Consider the following 21,338-nt stretch of genomic DNA (forward strand, 5'->3'; position numbering starts at 1 on the left):
TACTCTATAAATAAAACACGCGATGATAACACTTTCAAATAAACAGTATTCGGCGTTACAGCGGTTTTGACCGCGTATCTTGGGGCCCTCGTTTGACATTGGAGCACTATATCTCGTTAGCTTTTCCTGCGCACACAAGCATTTTCAAAACGATTGTCCTTTTTAAGAAGATTTTTGATAGCGAAAGACGATTTTTAGGAGAGAGAGAGAAAAAAAAACACGTCGTTGCCATGCGTAATTGGGGCCGGTTTTGCGGATAGTGGGAGCAGGGGTGTCCACCGAGAGGCACTGGGCAGCAGCGGACCACTCCTGTAGTAAAAACCTGCGTTGGAGTTCAGGCCTCTTTATGGACACGGTATAAAATCTGGGACATTTCCCACACAGCTCCGTTAACGTGGCCGGTTTTCTTGAGCCTTAACCCCTGATTTGCCTTGGGACGGATTTTCTGAGGCGCATAACGCCTCCCAGACCTTCAGTCCACCTGCCCTGCTTTCATCTGGGCTAGTCTCTCTGTTGGCCGGCTGGACACGGCACGCCCAGGTGGCCGGAGGTCTAACTGGAAATCCCTCTAACAGTGGTACTGTAAGCCCCCCCTGAAATCCTGTAATGGAATAGATTGAGATTTGATTACCCCTTCCGGTAAGCTTCTCTTACACTTACAATAAATTAAACGAGACATCCTGGCGATAAACCTGCAAGAACTGCAGAACTGACTCTTTGTCCTATTTTTTTTTTTTTTGTGGGTTTAAGAATAATTTCAGTATTCTTGGTATTAGACTTGCTTGTACTGTACTGTATGTGTGTGTGAGAGTCAGGGGGACAAAGTTCTCTTCTCATTGGTAGTAAGCATAAGTGTACTTGTAGATAAGTGTGCATATTTACCCCAAGAATTTCAAGGATTAATTCAAGTGCCCAGGCCAAAACCAAGAGTGTCTGGGGCACTTCAGAGGGTCAAGAAAAAATAGAAGTAACATTGAACAGAGAGAAAGATGGGGAAAGAAAGAGAAAAATGCAAACAGTAATTGGAGAAAAGAGGAGGAAAGCGTCTTTAGTCTAGATTTAGAAAGTGAACGAAAGGACATTTCTCAGATGGGCAGGGAACTGGTGGTGAGCCCCAAGAGGGTTGTACCTGTAAGAAGGTACTAGTAAACCGTGCACCTCAGCAGAGCCTTAGGTCCTGCCTGGGACATCCGGAGTATTTGGAGATGCTTATGAGGAAGTGGTGAGTGGGGCTTTAAAAGTAAAGAGGACAGTTTTGAACTGAGTGCGCTGGGCAATGGGGAGCCAGTGACGACGTGTCAGAAATTGGGGTGACGTGGTCACGGAGCCCTGAATGTGTTCGACGCCGAGCGGCTGAAGCTTGTTTTCAGGAAGTGGGGAGACCACTGTAAAGGCCGCTGCAGTAACCCAGTCGAGATGGCATGAAGGCATGAATCAGGGTTTCTACGGCAGTGTGATCAAGGAAGGACTTAACGTGGACAATGTCCCTGAGGAGAAACTAAGGGACATTACGGATGGCTTTTATTTGTCTGTCGAAACAGAGCTCAGGATCAAACATGATCCTGGTTTCTCATAGTAGGTCATAATCTGAGCCCCGTTTCCAAGTTGTAGGGATTAAGTTCTCTGTCCAAGAGAAGTGGATATGCATTTATCACACATTTCTGTAACAACGGCAGGAGAATTTGAAGTTCCTGAAGCCGTACGCAGAAGATACATGCCTTGACTCAAATGCAACAAACTCCACAAACTGGAGGTTCTTCTTAAAGCGAAGGACTGTGCTTTGCTATGTGGTCTTGAGTTTTTTTTACTCATCCAGACCTGCTGTAGGAGAGATCCATTAAGATCTAGTCACTAGGCGCCATGACTCACAGCCGTTATTCAGTGCTGGGAAACTGAACCACATTAACCTCTCAGTGCCGTGTCTGTTTGAAGTTCACAAACCTAAAAAAAAGACAGTTCGGTGTCTCAGGAAAAACCGTTATGAAGGTGTTGACACTTTGGCGACCGTTTGATAACATTGTGAAATATTTGGACAATTTACAGAACCTTTTGTTTGGCGTGTTGTTTTTTAAAGATTTATTATTGTACAAGCAAAATTAAATGTGCATATATTCTTTTCAATGTAGAAATTATGCCACATGCTTGTTATAACTATTAAAGTTATCAGTTTTCCAAGTCTTGCTCCTTTTAATTTGAGAAAAACAAGAGCTGGCAAACCGGAGATGAGTTTAGCTGAAGCTCACGTCACGCTGGAGAGGCATGAAAAGCCCTGCTGCAGTCAAAGCCTCCTTTCCCTTTAAATGAGGTAGAGGTTTGTGCTGGATGTTCTGTGTGTCTGTAAGATGTTCCACTCAAATCATTCGCAGAAAGGGCTACAGAAACCGCTCCATGCTTGCGGTTTCAATTGCTGTGCTTCAGGCAAAGCACGACGGGATCCCTCTTGTCAGTTTTTTTTCTCTCCAGTGATCTGAATAAGACTCGTAACGAAGTAAGGTGAAGTTCTGTTAACAGGTTACACACTTGATGGTAGATCACTAGCTGCTGTTTTGAGCGTCTGAGGCATGTATACGCTTTTGGGGGTTTCTCTGTACTGTACACTGCCTTGTTGGATGCCAGCGTTGGGTTTTTTATGCCAGTGCTGGGAGGCCCAAGGCAATTTTACAGTCTACGCCCGAAGCCATAATGGATAACATTGAATATTTAAAAAAAAAAAAAAATCAGAGTCCCTATTCTCAGCAGTGATGTGGGTAAGTAGGAGTTTCTAGACTTGCAGTAAGTGTGGCATTTGAATACAATGTCTGCAACTTGGAAGCATTCCTTTTGTTTGGGGATGTACTGCACCGTGAATGGCATGCACAGGCAGGTGGAGTACATCGACCTTTCGCCAGCAGCTCCCTTCTGAACTGACGGCCCAGAATACTCATCCGTGTGCAGCGGGCCCAAACAGGCCAGTTTTAAATGTGATACCAATACCTTCTTTCTCACTTCCCATATTGCGCATTGTTATAGTATTTTCAGGTAGAATAAGTAAATTAAAAACCCATGACTGATCTTACAGTATGATAGGAATGAATGGCTGATTGTCTTTTAACAAAAATCAACACCCACTCTCACATGATACAGATCTGAGTAGGCTGTGGGGATAGAAATAATCTTCATTTTTATGGCAACTTTTCAGCTTTAAATCCTACTTGTGCAGTAAACCATGAGGTTTGTTATAGCGATTTCTAAATCGGCTGTAATGAACCTCGTCCGTAGAATTTGGTTTTGCACTTATTGCAGAGCAGGTCATCGTAGTCCTGTTTCTTGGACAGATAAAGCTGAATGTGCATCTCCACTCTTAGCTTGAGGTGCAATGCTATTTCCTTCCCTGGTCTCTCAGGGTCTCTCTCAAAAGAGTCACTTTCTGGAATTCTTACCATCTGCTTGTACTAGACCCTTCCCTGGACTGGCTTAAAAGAATTTCACATTCAAAACCTTATCTAATATTTTTGTTCCTGGTCACACACTGTCGTATGCAGGAGCTCTGAGGGGAGGCAGCGTGGGCAGAGGTGCAGCCTTGCAGATCTGAGGTCCCGGGTTTGCTTCCAGACCAGGAACCTTCTGTGTGGAGTTTGCCCGTTGTTCCCTGTTTCACGTGGGGTGTCTCCTGGCAGACACATGCTTACTAGGCTTCCTTATTGGTGTCCTGCAGTGTCCCATTCAGGGCATAGTCCTGCCTTGTGCGTCGCGTCTGCACAGCGAGGCTGTGTCTCACCTCCACCCTCTGATAGTGGGGGCGTGGAAGACAGAACTCTGACATGCATTTTACACGTTATCCACAGTAGGCTTTTAAAATATTATTTAATGTGCTTTTTCTGTTCAACTGTATTGTGTGTGTGTTTACTGTTGTGTTATTGAGTATCAGAACCTTTTCTGAGCACAGTAGTTCCCTAAAGGAATAGGAGCAATAATTTTACACCAGCTTAAAAGGCATTCCTTTCTAGTGATGTTCAGTAGCTGGGACACAAACCAAGCACCTTAGACCTTTAAGTTAGATGTAGAGAATGGATGTCACTTGGTCCAAAATGTGCACCTACTATAAGAAGTAAAAGCTGCAGATTATTTTTCTGGTTCTCTTAACCGGTAACAAAATTTGTTGCATCACCAATAAACAGGTTTTATTACATAAATGTGGTTTTGTTAAGTAATGATAAGATCTTAAAAATATCAGCTCTGTAGGGAGGTGCTTCGGTATTTTAAGGATTAAATAGAACATGTTTGCTCAATGTAATTTAGATTTGTTGAGCTGCATGTTTCTGGCAGGTGTTATTATTGTTCTGTGGATTAGTTTCTCTCCTCCATGAAAAAAATGTAAACAAAAACACACAAATGGAACACATTCTTCTGCTCTGGAAACACTTGTAAGCCTTAGGGAACACATAATACAATATGTGTGCAATACTGGTTTGCCTTTGTCCTATTAGGATTGTGATAATTAGCTTCTTGATTTTTCAAATTAATACCTGAGGCAATACCCTGCAGTACAGTAAAGCAAATACTTTGTTTCAGTTTTGACTGTGTTGAAAATATATAATGGAATCTAGCTATCTACAATACCAGGAAACAAATATCCTGTCATTACATGTGCCTAACAAACTGAGAAATTTGTGATAACATCAGGACGTATCTAGGGTTTCAGTATTCCTGTTTCTAGACCTCATAATTCTAATTTATTTCATTTTTGTGGGCAGAACATCTGATCAATGTTTTTACTAAAATGTTATAGATAACCTCACCTTTTACCATCATTTCTTGCTTTTCATTGCATCATGTACTGTATCTGGTGTGGGTTTGATCATTGGAACAGTAGCCTAAATGCAGTACAGATACTTGTATGTTTTCCTGCTGGCATTTCCAAATGCAGTAATGTACTGTACATCTCAGACCAACAGGTGTCCGTTTCCCCCAAAGCGTGCTTTCTTACCAGTTACCTCTCCTAGTGGCCCTAATCAATAACTATTGTTGACCTCGAACAGCTCAGAGCAGGGAGCTGCGTCAGCATGCAGCAAAAGAGCACATGAAGTAAAGGTTCACTTCCTGCTGAAAGAGAAGAGAGAAAAGAAACACTACTTTATCTTTCTTGCTGTGGAGCCTCCTCCAGGTGTGGCACCACAGCCGATTCGTAGTTTTTCTTTTCTTTACCTTTCAGTGTGGAATTCACCTCTTCGTGTCCCTTTGCGTACTGTACATCTCATTTTGATCTTTTGCCAGACTCAGGGAAAAAAAAAAGGTTTGAAATCTGAAATAACCAACCCATAGAATTCTGTTAATAACTTGAGAAATTCTTCCAGTTCTGCTTTATTAGCACCTTGGCGCATCCCTGGATGAAACCAGAGCCAGGTTTTGACCAGAGCTCCTGTTGAAGTGAGTGTCTGAAGGAAATGGGGGACAAGTGTCCAGCTGAATGATGTGCTGCAGGCCAAGCCCTTTTTGGTCTTCCTGCTGATGATGAAACCTTTTTGCCCTCTCAGTAAATCGGTAAACCAGAGAGCTCTCGCTGTTTCAGGATGTCATAAGTAATGCACTGCTACATGAGAGAATGTTTGTTCCAGCTTTTGTAGGGAAGACATCAGGGCTTAAGACAGTACGTGTGTCCTGATAGGGTAGCAGGGTGGTGCAGTGGTCAGCACAATTATGTTAACTCTACTGTGCTGCTTCATTGCACACGGCACCTGCACAACGCTTAGAACTCCTCTTTGGCACGGGTGCGAAGGTGAATCACGATAGAGGTCATGGTTGCTTGCGCTTACCGCCTCCTATGCACAATGCGACATACGAGGGGGAATTTTTATAAACAAAAGTCAAAGACGACATGCTCAAGCGGGCAGAATTTCTATGTTGTGTCCCCAAGATCTCGTATATCTTGGTGACGTATTACAGGGGGCCACTTTTTAAAATTTTAAATTATTTGCTGTACTTTTTAATCACTTTATGGAGTGCTTTCTTTCTCCTTTTTATAATATGATCAACCATATTTGCATATTGTACCAGTTTTAGAGCTGAATTTGTTTTGTGGTTCAAGCAGTATCTCTTTTTACCGCTACTGAATGGATGGTAACTCCATTACCGTTACTGCTACGGCTACAATGTTACCATCCATCCTCTACTGCTTACATACAGTATCCAACACATTCCATTCTGCTTCTCTAGGACTCTTTCCCTCTTTCCCTAATATTCAACTTTCCTGAACCGACAAACTTTTGTTTTTAATAATAATAATAATAATAATAAACTTTATTTTATATAGCGCCTTTAAAGGTGGCTTCTCAAAGCGCTTTACAGGATGACAATAACAATAAATAAGAAGACTACAACAATAAATAAGAAGATTTCACAAGATAGGAGACAATTATAATTACAACAATACAACAATAACAATAGAGGAGACCGTGGAAGGTGGTATTAAGAAGAGCAGAGGGGTGAAGAATGGAACCAGTTAAGTAAAGGCTTTTCTGAAGAAGAAGGTTTTGAGTCTGGATTTGAAGGAGTTTAGAGAAGGTGACTCTCTAATATCCTTGGGCAAAGGGTTCCAGAGCTTGGGGGCATAGCAGGAGAAGGCCCTGTCGCCCATACAATGTCGACGGGCTTGGGGGACAGTAAGGAGGGCAGAATTTGAAGAGCGGAGGTTGCGAGGTGGGGAGTAGGGCGATAAATTTTGATTTTACTTGTTCCTTGTACAGCTTCAAAGTGTGCTTCCAAAGCTCGCCATATTATGATCACAGCTCACTAATGGTTCTGTCATGTTTTTTTGTTTCGTTACTCTATGTTGTCAAAAAATCAATAAGACGTTCCCTCCTTTAGGTGCCTTAAAGAACTGAGGTAGAAGCATTGCAGCACATTGCTGAAGCACATTTCAATGTCACAGCACATACAGTACAAAAACTGGTTTATAACCATACCCCTGAGTTCTGAGAGGGACTATTGCTGCCCTCTAGATGGTGATGGTGAACAGCCTACGTGGTACTAAAATAAGTGACCACAGCCTCTTCTTAATATGGGCAATTTAGTGAGATCGAGTGAGTACATGCTAGTACTTACTGAATGTACCTAGCAGGAATTCACGCCTTTTCCCTTTCAAAAACAAAAAGTATATTCAGTTCTGAATTATTTGCTGCACTCTGCTCTTATGCTGCTCTGGTGGAGAGCTAAACGTCATGGAGAATTCATAAATCTGAATGTTCCCCCATTTTTGTCTTTGGCTTCTGTGTATATCTTGTATTAATCTCCTTGCTCAGTTATCAAGACAGAGTTCAGTTCAGTTCAGGTTGGTGGTAGAGCCCTGAAAAGAAGGGCTTTATTTATACAGAGGCATGATGCTGTAGATACAGATCCCTTGATGCTGTGGGGACATGCTAAGGCAGATATGAAAAAAGAGTATTATCCCTCTATGGCACAAATAAAGAAGGAGGTATTGAGGAGCAGAGAAATTTGGAGCTACAGCTTATTGGCGCTAGGGTTGGTTATGAACTGGAAACGAGTCAAACGTTATGTTACAATTACACGTTTCGCGGCTAAATCTCATTTAGGATATTGTGTACCGTCTTGGTCACCACAAACAGAGCTTTGCTGCCTTGGAGAGCGTTACTCCGCGTGATGACGTGCTGAAGGAATTGGTGCTGCTGCCGACATGCCGTAGGGCTCGGCACCAGGGCCCGGCGTGATCCCGGCGGACAGATCCGAAGACCCCAGGGAAGCTTTTACCACACAGGTTGTTTTTTTCCCCCATTATTTAGTCAACAATTCTGCTCCCCTGTATTGGGTAGTCATGATGTGTTTGATTAAAAAAAAAAAAAGATCCCAGAACGCAGCTTTATTTATTTAGACCCCTCCCCCATTTTCGTATTTTTAAATAAGAATGTAGAAAAATAGCAAAATTGGTGGCCGTGATAATTGTACTCATTCCGCTTGTGGTTATTTCTCCACGTGGCTTTGTGCTTTAATGTTACAAGGCTGCTTGTTAGTATTCGCAGACGAGGCCATTAAGTGAACCGGTGGCTTCAGAAGATGCAGAAAAAAACCTTTGATCACATCAAGTGGAAATATTAATTACAGGTTTTAAAGTGTTTTTTTGTTGTTGTTGTTGGGGGAATGCATTTAGTAAATTGTGATGTCTTCTCTATCTTCTATACTGTATATGGAACCCTGGGTGTCAATTTTTTACCAAAACCCAAGTTCTCTTTGGAAAGAGGATACTGTAGCAAAGTTCTGTTTCTAAATTGCTTTTAAGAGGAATCTTACATTGACAGTAATTGTTTTGTAATGTTTAAGGACCTGAAAAAATGGAACAAGAATAAAGTAGAACAAATTAGAATAAGGAAGAGGTTTCTTAGCCCATAGTGGAACGAATCCCAGAGTTCTGTCTTTTTGCATTGAGGTGTAGGCCCAGGAGATCCGAACACTATGAGAAGAGATTTCAGCAGGAGCACAGCGGATTCCTTATTTCCCACAACCTTTTTGTACCCCTCTTCCAGTTAGACGTTACATCAGTTCTCTTTGTTTACATTTATTCCTCTCTGCTGGTGGACCTCTAGTCCAGATGTTGCAGAGAGACTGACCACAAAAGTACACATCCACGTATGGAGAGCACAGTACCGTTTCTGCCTTGGCGCATGTGAATACTGTGGGCCAGTGTGGTAGTGTGCATAGACGGGAGCGCAGCAGGAAGAAGAGGCAGAGGTACTTCGTAGGACAGAAGACTCAAATAATTAGTCACTGCTTTAGATTATCATTGTGCTGCGTGTTTGGGAATCCTGCACAAAGTGAGCATAAGGCAATTTTTGCAAGGTAGCTCACAATTAATCATATACCTCAGAAGAAGTGCGATATACTGGATGTATATTGGAAAATGGGATAGTTTTCTACACTTTGCTGATGTATTCCAAAGGCCTGCTATACAAATCATGCCGCAGATGTTTGGATGGCAGAATTGATGTCATCATCTTACTGAAATGTATAAAATTACTTCTTATTTCATATTAAATCTTCCTTTTCTTTGTTCTGATGTCATTTTAAAGTGGAAGTTATAGTTATGCTAACTACTGTATGACTATTTGTCCATAGATGATATTGAATGATTTGCCCTGTTTTGTAATGTATGGCTTTTTCATTCCAGACATACTTTATATATTTATTAGGGGAAGGTGATAGAGCTATATCTCATGCTTTTCATGTGTTATTCAATTACAGTGCACAGATCATCATATCATATCAAAAGTTACTACTGACTGCATTTTGGAGAGATTTACTATGCATCCTCTTCAGTTACATACAAGGCTGCCGAGACAACACAGATAACTATAGGGCAATTTGTCTCCATGTGTAAATGTCTGCTTGCTGAATTTATTGACCATTGTCCTTGTAAAGTTAAGGTACTTTATTAGTTTATGCTGATGGTGAAGTGATGCACCTGTGTTGTATATACAAGGACTTCAACAGTTGAACTGTTTTCTTATTTCTTCAGTTACACAGCTTTTTAAAATAAAAATGCAGACATAACTATTGGCAAAGGGTTATGCACATATTTGACTAAGAATGTCTTTTGTGAAGCTCCAGTTCTTTGTCTGTGACATCTCTTTTCACCTTATTGAATACCCATTCATCCTAGTAAATAGTACTGTAGCTAAGGTGTACCGGTGAATTCATTAATGGAAGAGTTCCAATACACACACTTAGATACAAGCAAGCATTCACTTTCTTATTTAGATTCTACAATTTTTGGATTATTTAGGTTTAGAGTAGTTTTCGAGTGTACATGACAATATTGACCCAGTTGTAACCTGGTCATTTTCTTTATCATTGATGTTACTGTATCCCAACTATATTTAGGCAGGAGAGCCAGGCCTCAGTCCTCTTACTGAGCTAATACCACTGTTGGGTGGACGTAAGAGAAAAAGTAATTCTATACATAAAGCTGTCAACAGAAAGCTCTTAAAATTATATTGCATCAATTCAAAAATTGAGTTAACTGAAAGGTTTAGCAAAACAAGATATTGCTGATGATAAGGTTTTCTTTTCATATTTATTGGTTTACTTTATCTTAACTCGTCAGTTGAAAGAAGTCCTTATGCACTTCTCGTTGGGATATTATTATTTTCAATATTCTGTTATTTAGAGAAAAATATACTTGAAAACAAGTAGTGCATCCTAGAATTGTTCAAAGAATTATCACTTGAAGTCAGGAATGTGGCTCATTCTGATTTCCACACAGTGAAATTGTGAAGAACCTTACCTGATCATCTCAGGTGTTCCAGAAAAATGCCAAATTTGTTCCTGTGATGAAGCACAATCACATTCCAAATTTCAGATCCCTCTGACATTTTGTCTGACCTACAGTGCGGCCGTTACAAAACGTGACCTTTAACCTTCAAAGTACAGCTAAGATTTACATTTTGTTGTTTAAATCACCCAGCAAAGTGTTTTAAAATTGGATTACCATTATGTAGACCTTTGGAAATTTTCCTTGGACTTTGTAAGACTATTTCAGAAATATATACAGAATTGTACTGTGAAGCATTAAAAACACAACAGATGAGTAGCAGACCCAACAGCATTCTTGCATTTTAATTGCTCTCCACATGTATTTTACTGACAAAATGACTTGTATCATAGATACAGTTCTATATGGAATAGTCCACTTCTGAATAGATTGTTGAAAGCTGGTCTCAATGCTACTTCTGATGGTTTAGATGAAAGCATGTAAAAATGATCACTGGAACAAATACAGCAAAATGCACCGATGTGCGTGAGATATGGAGATGTTCAATCTGCCAGCTCCAGAATATTTATAACTATTGCAAATGTATCAGATACATTCTTAATCATCTAACAGTTTTTAGTGCATTTATTTTATTTAAAAAGAGCTGAAAGCTATTATGAGGATTGGAGATCAGAATGGTATACTGGCAGAAGCTGTTATTCAGATTATCTCCATAGGCCTTCTCCATGTTGTTAGTCATCTCCATGTTCTCTTTTGGAATTTAAGTAAAAAGTTCCATCAATTAAGAGAGAAATAGCATGACTCATTCCTTCTCATGTCCTTGTCGCAATAAGATCATTTAAGTGAAGCTAGAAGATCAATAGGATAGTCCTGTTGCAGAACTGATGGGGAGCATTGCATGTTGACAGGTCCTGTGCTAGAAGATGAATTACATCACTGTTTTTAGCAGCTGTTAGACTTAAGAACTGAGATAGGCAGAAGTTATGGGGGACATACTTCTCTGTGTAGTACAGTGTAATCCTCACTGCTTTATGTATACAGTATATATAGCATAATCCCCACTGCCCTGTGTAGTACAGTGTAATCCCCACTGCTCTGTGTATTTATACAGTACAGTGTAATCCCCACTGCTCTATGTATATATATATTGTGTATTCCTCACTGCTCTATGTATTTATACAGTACAGTGTAATCCTCACTGCTCTATATATATAGTACAGTGTAATCCTAACTGCTCTGTGTATATATACAGTACAGTGTAATCCTCACTGCTCTATGTATATATACTGTGTAATCCTAGCTGCTTTGTGCAGTACAGTGCAATCCTCACTGCTCTATGTGTATATATACAGTGTAATCTTCACTGCTCTGTGCAGTACAGCATAATCCACACTGCTGTGTGAAGCAACACACTCCTTCCTAGCATGAAATGGGAGAACAGAAGTCAAGGCATCATTTTATTTATTTAATTTACTGCTCACGCCATGAGCTGGGCATAGTTTCTCTCCTCTCACTGAGCACGTATCTCCTCGGGCTCTCCTGCGGCCTTCACCTGAATGGAAATCCCAGTGTCAACGTGCACCACCTTCCCAGTCTCGGGTCTCGGCCGCAGGCCCAGAATCCATTGCTTGTCGCGCTGCGTCAGGTCCAAACCGCGTGCCGCTCAGGGCTGACGCAGGTCGTCTTAGTCCCGCCCTGGGCCTCCTTTCGTTTTTCCATCTCCTCCGATGTCTCGAAGTGCCGCTTGAATACAAGTGTGCTGTTAAGGTTGTTCACGTTTTACACTCCGTTCCACATACAGTAATCAGCTTCTCGGACCGGCACCAGACCGACATGGCCGCACAGGCGGTATGAAGCCGTAAAGGAATTGTAAATCCGCCGTCCTGCTCCTGGGAAGAGGAACGTCTTTGAAGGTCACAGACGGATCTGCACGCCGGGTGTGAGATGGGGAGAGAGCAGCTCCTGCCTCTCTGGGTGCGAGGACAGCAGTTTCTTGGGGGGGATGTGAATGGGAGCATTAACGGATGGGAATTTTTCAGACCTGCAGCCAGCTGCTGTAGTTTATAGGCCAGTGTGCCAAGTCTAACAGCCTTGTCTTCTCGCTCCACAGCTTGTTACCATTGGAGTTTTTTTTTCCATTGGAGCATGATCAGAATCTCGTTTTAATTACTTTATGGGGTCCTACTGTATGTGTACAAGTTATTATGTATGAGATCAGCTGAAATCTGTGGGAAAGAAAAGGTTTTCAAGGCTCTTCCAAACCCTGAAAAGCAGCATGTAAACTGCAGTAGAATTAATGTCATCAGACATGAATACTGGCTGACTCTGCTGGTGCTTACGGAGAATGCTTTTCTTATTGATTTTGACATGATTATCATTACCTCTGTTCATAGGCAGCAGGGATATGTGCAGCATGGCTAACGTCTTTGTGCCATATCATTGAGAGACCATATGTATTATGAAGGTATAGGGCTAGATGGTACTGTACATGTCGCCATTTGTCCTACATTGATATGAAGACTTTGTGCCTGTTTCTGGTCAAAAAAGGATATTGATGTCTTCTTATAAAAGACCACAAGCCTGCACAGCAGACTGTAACTGAAGGTTTATTCAACATTTATTTCTTAAAATGTACCAATGTATGAAAAGGAGAAATGAACAACTGTATAACATTATTAGTATAACTAAAAATAATTGCATATATTCATGTTTAAAATTGTTCATACTCTGATAATGTGTTGGAAATAAATACTGTTTATTAATCATCTGATTTTTGTAGTCCTCTGGCAGTTTTGCAAAGCCTCAGAAAGATTCTAGAAATGTTTTGTAGTCACCTTGATTGCCACTAGACACTCTACAGCAGGAGGCCGTACACAAGAGAAAAAACTCAGTACCATGTCATCATTGGAGACCTAAGAGAATTGTTTTAAGATCTGAGGTACAAGACTTATTGGCAGCAGTGCCTCTAATGGCAGTTTTAAAGAAAAGTGGAGTGAACTGTATACAATTGTAAGGCTATCCTCAGGGTGTAGACAAGGCTCCTCAGAGTCTCCACGAAACCTGCAGCTACATTTTCATGCAAGTGAGGTTTTGGAGGGATGCACAGACTGATCATTTCATCATCTAAGATGAGTGTGAAGCTCATAGCACTGGAAGAGGAATAGGGTTTTTTTTTGACTCAGCTGGTATTGTAAACGTTTGTGGAGTTGCACTGGACATTGACACTTCAAAACACGATTAGCGGAAGCTCCTACATAAACGGTGTATATTGAAACAAAAAGCAGGAAGAAAACATCCCAATCATTACATTTTAAAGGTCCAAGAAAATGTTTATAGGTGATTGCTGATCGAAGGTGTGTGCAAAATAAAGTCCTTTCTTAATGCAAAGCTGGAAGAGTGACTGCTCATGTGTGCGTACCTCAGCACACACGTCAGTACTGGCAATGTCTCTTAGGCAGTTGTGGGAATGAAGATATATATACATATATATGCAATGACCCTTAGGTCCATCTATGCAGGGATGAGTTTGAGGCCTATATTTACTCTGTTTTGTGTAATACAATGTGTATGTCCCCCTGTTAATTTCTCCTGTTCTGTTTGAGAGGTTTCTCTTAATCTTTTTTTAATGATTTGTTTGTATGGAACAAAATGTACCACAAACATCAACAGACCCTCACAGGACACATAAGATCATGTTCACTATGTAGCAATGCAGAAATTAAAAAATGTTGCATAGTGCGTGTGATATAAATGACTTCCTCTACTCTTTTATGAGTTTTTGCATATTTGAATTTTAGTATTTCTGTGTGCCGTACTGGGTAACAGGCACTCTAAATTATGAATTACCTGCCCTGAATAATTCCTTTTTTAAGGCTGTAAGTTCCCAGCTACTGTACCTGCACAGTGATCACTGTGAGAAACACAGGTGTTGTAGAGGCGAAGTCACAACAGAAGTGGGTCACTTTGTCACCTGGGGATTTGTTGAGCCTTCCTGTGGTGAAAAATATTGGCCCGCTGCAAATATTTTTAGTTTTTTTCAAATGTTAGGATGGAGAAAGGAAACAAATACAGTATTTCTCTTTTTCCCCCCCCAAGGGCATCTGTTTTCAAACAGTGAGCTGGACAGGGGAATGCCTTAAAAGGGATATTGTGGTGTCAGTCTCACCAGTTTTCATACTGTAGGTGGATTTTAAGCTTGTTTTAAATTATGCAGCCAATAAGGACGTATTTGGGGAAATACTGTATATAGGGACACAAGGTTTATTGCATTTCCTGAGTCATTGTAGGGATAGGGTATTCCCCATCTCCGTGAGTTCTTCTGGGATCCCTGTGGGTCTCGCGATTGGCAGGACAGCAGCGAAGCAGATTCGTCCTGAACACAGACCCCACACTGGCACCCGTTCAGTATGTGGCGTTCCTCTACGGCACGTACCATTTCGTTCTGGGGGGCTGGGCGTGGTTCTATAAATAGCCGATTTTGAGTTGTCCGGGGCCCGGCCGCATGCTTCCACTGCTGGTCTGGTTCCTGTGAGGAAGTCGGGAACATTCTGAGGGTGTAGCTAAGGCACATTTCCGTGGGATGTGTGGTAACACAAACTGAAATGTGTTTGTGATGGCCAGCTTCATTTTTTCAGTAATCATGACAGCTGTGGACAGACTCCGACAGGCACCTTTCTTTTATCATGATTCAAAATAAAAAGACCAGTGGAAGCTCTGACATCATGCAGGAGTTTTATCACTGTAGCATACTGTATGTCAGAAGTGTACGAAGCGGGTGCTATTTTTGATCTACTACTGTACAAATACTACACGTATACCGTATAGATCTGGACTGATAGTTCTGCTTTGGACGAATTACGTGCTGGATACTGCCTTTCTTTCTTGATGCTGAGATGGGGTCTGCAAACTAGAAATTCGGTACTGAAAAGAACTGTCTGGTATTTCCTCAGGATGTTGTGTCTGTTTTAACAGCGTGGGTATCGATTTTTGATGCTTAGCCATTTAATTCTCAATAAAGTGCTGAACAGATTGAACTTTTTTTTTGTCTCTTTTGCTAATACTTGTAATGCATGGCTTGACTGGGGTCTTCGGGGGTATTCTTATTTCCTTTCAAAAAGGTAACGGGTTGTTGCGAGGTTGAGACTTCTGGCTGGATGTCCGTGTATCATTTCTTCCCCCGACAGATGTGCTTTTACGGTTTGTGTGTTTTTGCAGGCAGGGATGTGGGCTGGTACTTCAGGGCTGTTCTCATCAAGGAGCGTCCTCAGGGGCTCAGCAGCAGGGGGCTCCTGTGATCGGCAGCGAAGGGGGGAGCGCTGGCTATTTTTATCCCGGAAGATAGAATCTAGGTTAAGGAAGTTGGAAAGGGGAGTTTTAAACAGCGTGCAGTATTTCAGATCCCTTGCTCTTCTGGAATTGTATGTGGATACGATACAGGGGAGTATCCTGCTGGTCTACAGGCTGTTGACAATCAGCTTGTGTGTGCAGAAAAGCTAGTGGAGCACTCTCTTCTCGTAAACCATTCTTTTAAGGAGAGATTCCATTCATTTACTTTGAAGTAACTTGTTTTCACTTGTATTTAAAAAATAAAAAAACCTCCATACGGATCCTGTCACACAGCCCTTCCTTGGTGTTCTGTCACATAAATGAGACCGTGGAATCGAGACTGCTTGTTGTCACATCAGCGTCCTTAGATGTGGTGTGAGTATGGCTGGTGTCCTGCCCAGGGCGAGAGCAGTTATGTGCTTCCTTGTTCTCCCTGCGTCCTGGTCAGGCTCCAGGTAACCATGACGCTGCAGAGGGCCAGCAGGTTTCTGACACCATGTGGGTGGACGGCCAGGATATTTCCTTTGTTTCTGCTTCGTAATGGAAACGAGCTATTTAAATAAACAGATGTCAGAGTGGTCACCTTGTATGAGGATGGCGTTTGATGTGTTTAATTGTGTAATTTTATCTTCCGTTCTTCTGTTTTTCAGTGTTTATATCACTCAAGACTGTTTGATCCCATTGGTATTCTTTTGTTATTTGATTAGTCTGGTCTGTGCTGCATTCTAAGAGATCATTTGTGTTGCTATTTCTACTTCAATATGTATATCAATTGCAATTGTCCACCTGAGGACAACAAAAATTCCAAGGACGATGGCCAAAATGTGTCGTGGGGAAGGTGAGCAAGGCTTCCTTGAGCTTTACACCCTTTCTGCCCAGAGCTGCAACACAGATACACTTCCTCCACGACAAGCTTTCACAAAGGCTCTCAGAAGGGAGACGCATGGCTGAAGAAAACAAAATCCACACAACGTGCAGGCCCCTGTAATTGAAAATAATGGAGCTGGTCCCACGCTGTAAAGTTGAGCTTTTACCAAAAAAAGAGACATAATTCATACACCAGTGGTAGCTAAAATAGGTTTAAATATGGTTACAGTAGTCTCACTCAGTAATAATAATAATAATTACTATAGCACTGTCATTGAGGTTAGAGACAAAAAAGTGAGGAGAAATGTTATATCAAGTTTAATACATAACCTTAAATATATAAAATTTGCCTTTCTAAAGCATATGGTTTGAATACTTACTGTATAGATTATCTTCCATACTGTCTATTTACTTCTCTTTGTTTGTGGCTCTCGATGTGTGGAGTAGCTTGTACTGTATATATACAGTAAATGGAGTTTTTAACGAAGGTTTGGGAGTGGCAGCAACCAAAGTTTCCTGCACCTGTTCCTGCTCTATTGCCTAATCCTCTATGACATCACAAAGTGAGCCTGGAAACTGCTGTGCTTTCCACTTTCAAAATCTTTTTCTCAAGTTCACTGAAAAAGGTCCTCTGTTGAGCTCAGGTTGCGGTGCTGTCCACTGAATTATAGAGCTCTGGGAAGTGTGGGCAAAGGAATTGAGTTTTCAGGAGCTTCCCGGATATCTGTTCTGTAGAAAAACCACTTGAGGATTTTTGTGTCAGGACATAGGACACATTTTGTCTCATGGGCAGCATGTAATGGTAACGTAATGGTTCTGTGGCTACATGAAAAGCATGCTGCCATCGCCCTTGAAAGACGGCTCTTGTTCTCTAATGTAATGGTTTGCATCTCTATGTGAAAGAAGCAGTGCTGTGCTACACCTGGGGCAGTGATTCGCAGGTGAAAATGCCTACTTTCTTTTAAAAGCTCACTCCCTGGTGTCGGTGTGTTCCCTTGTAAGAAGGGAGGTATCTGGCATTGTGCTCAAAGATCCCAGGACAACATATTCCCTCCTCCTGAAGATCTGATAAAACTACAGTATTTTTACTCGGTACTCGGATGGGACAAATATGAGTATCCCAAATCAGAAGTGACTGTAGTTATTCTGCTTTTGTAATAAAATTGAAATTTAGAGTTTTCTTTTCATTTTATCTCTTGTTAATTTATTATATTAATATACTTTCAACAAAATTAAGAACAAATGTGCGGTAATGTCTTCAGATAAATAGGTTTGCTTCTGCTGTTTCCTTCCATTTGGAGGTTTGTAGATATCTATGTCCAGACATAGGTTCTTTTTTTTTTTTTCAACATGTATGTATTCTCCTGTATTATTGGAGTCCAGTGCTATATTTGCAATGAGTCTGTCAGCCTTTCAGCCTCTGAATCAAGATAGATTGACTGGGCCGAAGATTTGTTTGTAAACATTACCACAGCAGTTGATGTCATTCTGACCCAGGCAATTCTGAATATGCAAGATAAGGAGAGGAACATTATGCATGTGATGCAGAGTAAATTTGGTGTTCTGAGACATTTTGACTGGAACATTTAACAGTAATTAGCTTATATCTAGCATGTTTATGATGAGCAAAGTGATATTTATGTAATTTGTAGTACATTTTTCATGGACAACATGAAAGATCATAAAACTTGTGGGGTTCACATAAAATCATTACAAAAAGGTCAGAAAAATGGTACCAGTCTTGAAACCTTTACTTTAGGAAATGCAGAATTGCCTGGATGCACAAATTCCAAACAGACTGCACAGCTGTGTTTGTAGTTATACAGCATGATAAATGTTACAAATGAGTGGAGGTCATCTGGACCATGCATATTGTTTGGTTACTGTTTGTTAATGGATTTAATGATCTCATTTATGATCTGATTTAAAGAAACCAAGGTATCAACTTCAACAACATGGCTTGAATAGCTTATTACATATTTCCACAACCTTCTGGATAAAAAAAAAACACCTCCTGTGTGAAAAGCACTCCCCAGTAGTTTTCAGTGTTATTCTTTGGTTTGTGCTTCACTGTTGATTTTCAAGAGAGTGATTGATTGATTCTGAAGAGATCCAAAGTTGATATCGTCAACACCTTTGGGGATTTAAAATAATTGAATCATGTCACAGTCTTCTGGCTTCTAGGAGAAGTTATTTCAGCTTGTAGGAGCAGGACATTCCTTTATGCCTCAGAATGTATCCGGTTAGCAATAACTTTAGTGACCGGAACTGTACAGTACATAATATTCAAAATGATGTGTTACTAGTGCATTGTACAGTTTTGTCATAACACACTTTACATTCTGTATTTGTAACTATATATAATGGGCCATTTTTATTGCTTCACCATCAAGGAGATGTCAAGGATGTCAACAGAAACACCTGTCTTATTCTTTAGGCTCAAGTTAACAAGAGTGCTGCCTACATGTAACACTCTGCAATAGTCCCTTCTGAACAGAATTAGAAATAACATTTATAGCAAAATTTTAATCTGATAAGTGTTGATTTTAATGTGTCCACCTTCATGTTTCATAAATATGTCGCATTCTGTTTACTTACAGCGACAGCTTTTTTTAATACAAGTGTGCTTATTCGAAAGAAGCACTTTATGTGCTGGGCCTAAAATAAAACAGATATTTTTGTACTTGTGGGGGAAATGAGTCTTTATTTTAAAAGAAGTGGAGCATGTGCTCTCAGATCTCAATGTTAGTGTCCTAGTAAAGTGGTAAGATCGCAGGACATCTTTCCTGATTTCTCTTAAGCATGTCCAAGGAGGCTCCAGTTTCCTCTCTCGGTCAGAAAGCATACTGTCTAGGTAATCTAACTGGTAGGTTAATTGGCCCTGGTGTGAGTGTGTCCGTGTCTGTATCTGTGTGTGTCCTGTGATGGACAGGCGTCCCGTCCAGGGTGTGTCCTGCCCTGTGTCTGTTCCTTGGTGGGATGGGCTCTGGCTCCCCCCAATTCCAACACGGAATTGGATAAAGTGGTTGGGAAGCGGATGGATGGGTGTCCTAGGAGCAATTAAATCATCTTGGGCAAAAGAAACAGTGCTAGGAGCGTCCTCTCAATGTGAAGAGATAACATTATATGTTAATTTTAAATGGTACTGTATATGTTTTAAACAACAATTAAAGACATCACAACTAAACCACTTTTGCCAACTGCTTGTAATGCTACCCACCATGACTAAACCTTCATGGTGTGGTACACCCTTGTAATTTGATGGAGAAAAAGTGGACTTTATGGATTTAAGCAAATCAGTTAACCCCATTTTTTTAATAATGATGTGCTGTATAATTTTTGCAGCTCATTTCTTATTCCCCATACACGTAAAACATGTCTACAGGGCACTGAGAGTCAGATGAACATTGCACAACTTAAATGGAGCTCTAGTTTTGTAGGAGCTCATAAATATCCAGAAAGTGTGAGCTGGATCTGGTTTCATTCAGCTCCTCGTGGGGCTGCTATCAGAGAACAAAGGTGAAAGCGTTTAGTCCGGGCTGGAGGGTCCTGGGTTCAAATTCCAGGCCGCTATTTCCTCTGTAGATTGCTCCAGCAAACCCTCCAAAAAGGCAGCAAGGATTATACAGTACTATAAAGGGTGTCTAATTTAAGTGTAAGACATAAATTAATAGTTTGAGGCAATACGGTGGGGAATTCTGACTTCTGGGAATGATCCTTCCTATCTCACTTTCCTCTGTGCCCATTCTTCTTGCCTGTTGCAGTCAGAGTAATTATTTAGAAGTTATTACGGTCGGTCTATTTTTTTATTTCCTTCCAAAGAGCAGCTGACGTAGTGTAACATTTTTAAAGCCTCGCAGCGCCTCCCGGGCGGCGTGAAAGCTCTCAGATCGAGGCCCGGTGACGGACAGGTCAAAGTTCTCCACACTTGCCGAGAGCACAGCGGTTTCGGCTGCGAGGCAGAAAGCCTTATCTCCGGCAGCGCAGTATACTTCATGTTGGAGCAAGGTGCTTTTTCCACCTTTCAGCTACGGCTGCATCACATGTTTGGTTATTCAGTGGTTGAGGAGGGAGGGGGTGGGGAGGGTGTTACTTTATCCTGTTATCTAAATGGAATAAATACAATCCGCATTCCAGACCTAAGAGAAGCCAGCTTCACCCTTGGCAACAGTATAACCCACATGCCAGCGAGCGGGCCGCGGATCTGTCTGCCGTGCCTCCCGGTGGCCTTCCAGGGAGTCCAGGCTCCAAGCGTCTGGGGGACGTCCTGTAGCTTTCCCGTAGCGGCAGTGAGACCCTGTGTGCCCGCAGAGAGGAAGACTTACAGCCTCTCTCTGCTACAGCAGAGTATAGGCGTCTCTTCGCTGGGGAAAGCCTCCCCGCTGCCCGCAGACACGTTTTGTTCCCAGATTTCTGAAGTCAGATTTGAATATCTCTGTCCGTTTTTGCTTGATTCGCCGTACGTAGCGGACATCCACAGAGTTTTAACAGCTGAACTCCAGGGAAGGGTTAAGATAGATCAGACTTTATTGATCCCGAAGGGAAATTGACGTGTTACAGCAGTCCAGCCCAAGACAAGCAAAGACAGACATCAGAACAGACAAAAAATTAGAATACGTACAGTAATACAAAATAAATATAAAATAAATCAATAAAAATAAATACATAGGTGTGTGCAAAATATGATCATAGTCACTGTAAAAACAATAAAATATGTGGAAAATGTGCATACTGTAGGTATATACAGATTGAGTGTCCAAAAAGTACAATGCAACAGCCGTCTGTCTTCTGGGACCCTTCGAGTTCGTGCTTGCAGTTAGAATGCAGAATGGGGAATCAGTGGCAAAAATATTTTAAGTCCTGTCAAATTCAACTTTATTTTGAAACT

At 41.3% G+C, this 21,338-nt stretch overlaps 1 protein-coding gene across 1 annotated transcript in view; it reads left to right on the top strand.

The window, feature by feature from the left end:
* Window positions 1-21,338, top strand: part of LOC102682577 (guanine nucleotide binding protein (G protein), alpha activating activity polypeptide, olfactory type) — a 137,490-nt gene that overhangs the window by 1,121 nt on the left and 115,031 nt on the right. The window lies entirely within an intron of this gene.

Source organism: Lepisosteus oculatus, chromosome 6 (assembly GCF_040954835.1).
Source record: "Lepisosteus oculatus isolate fLepOcu1 chromosome 6, fLepOcu1.hap2, whole genome shotgun sequence".
Lineage (NCBI taxonomy): Eukaryota > Metazoa > Chordata > Actinopteri > Semionotiformes > Lepisosteidae > Lepisosteus > Lepisosteus oculatus.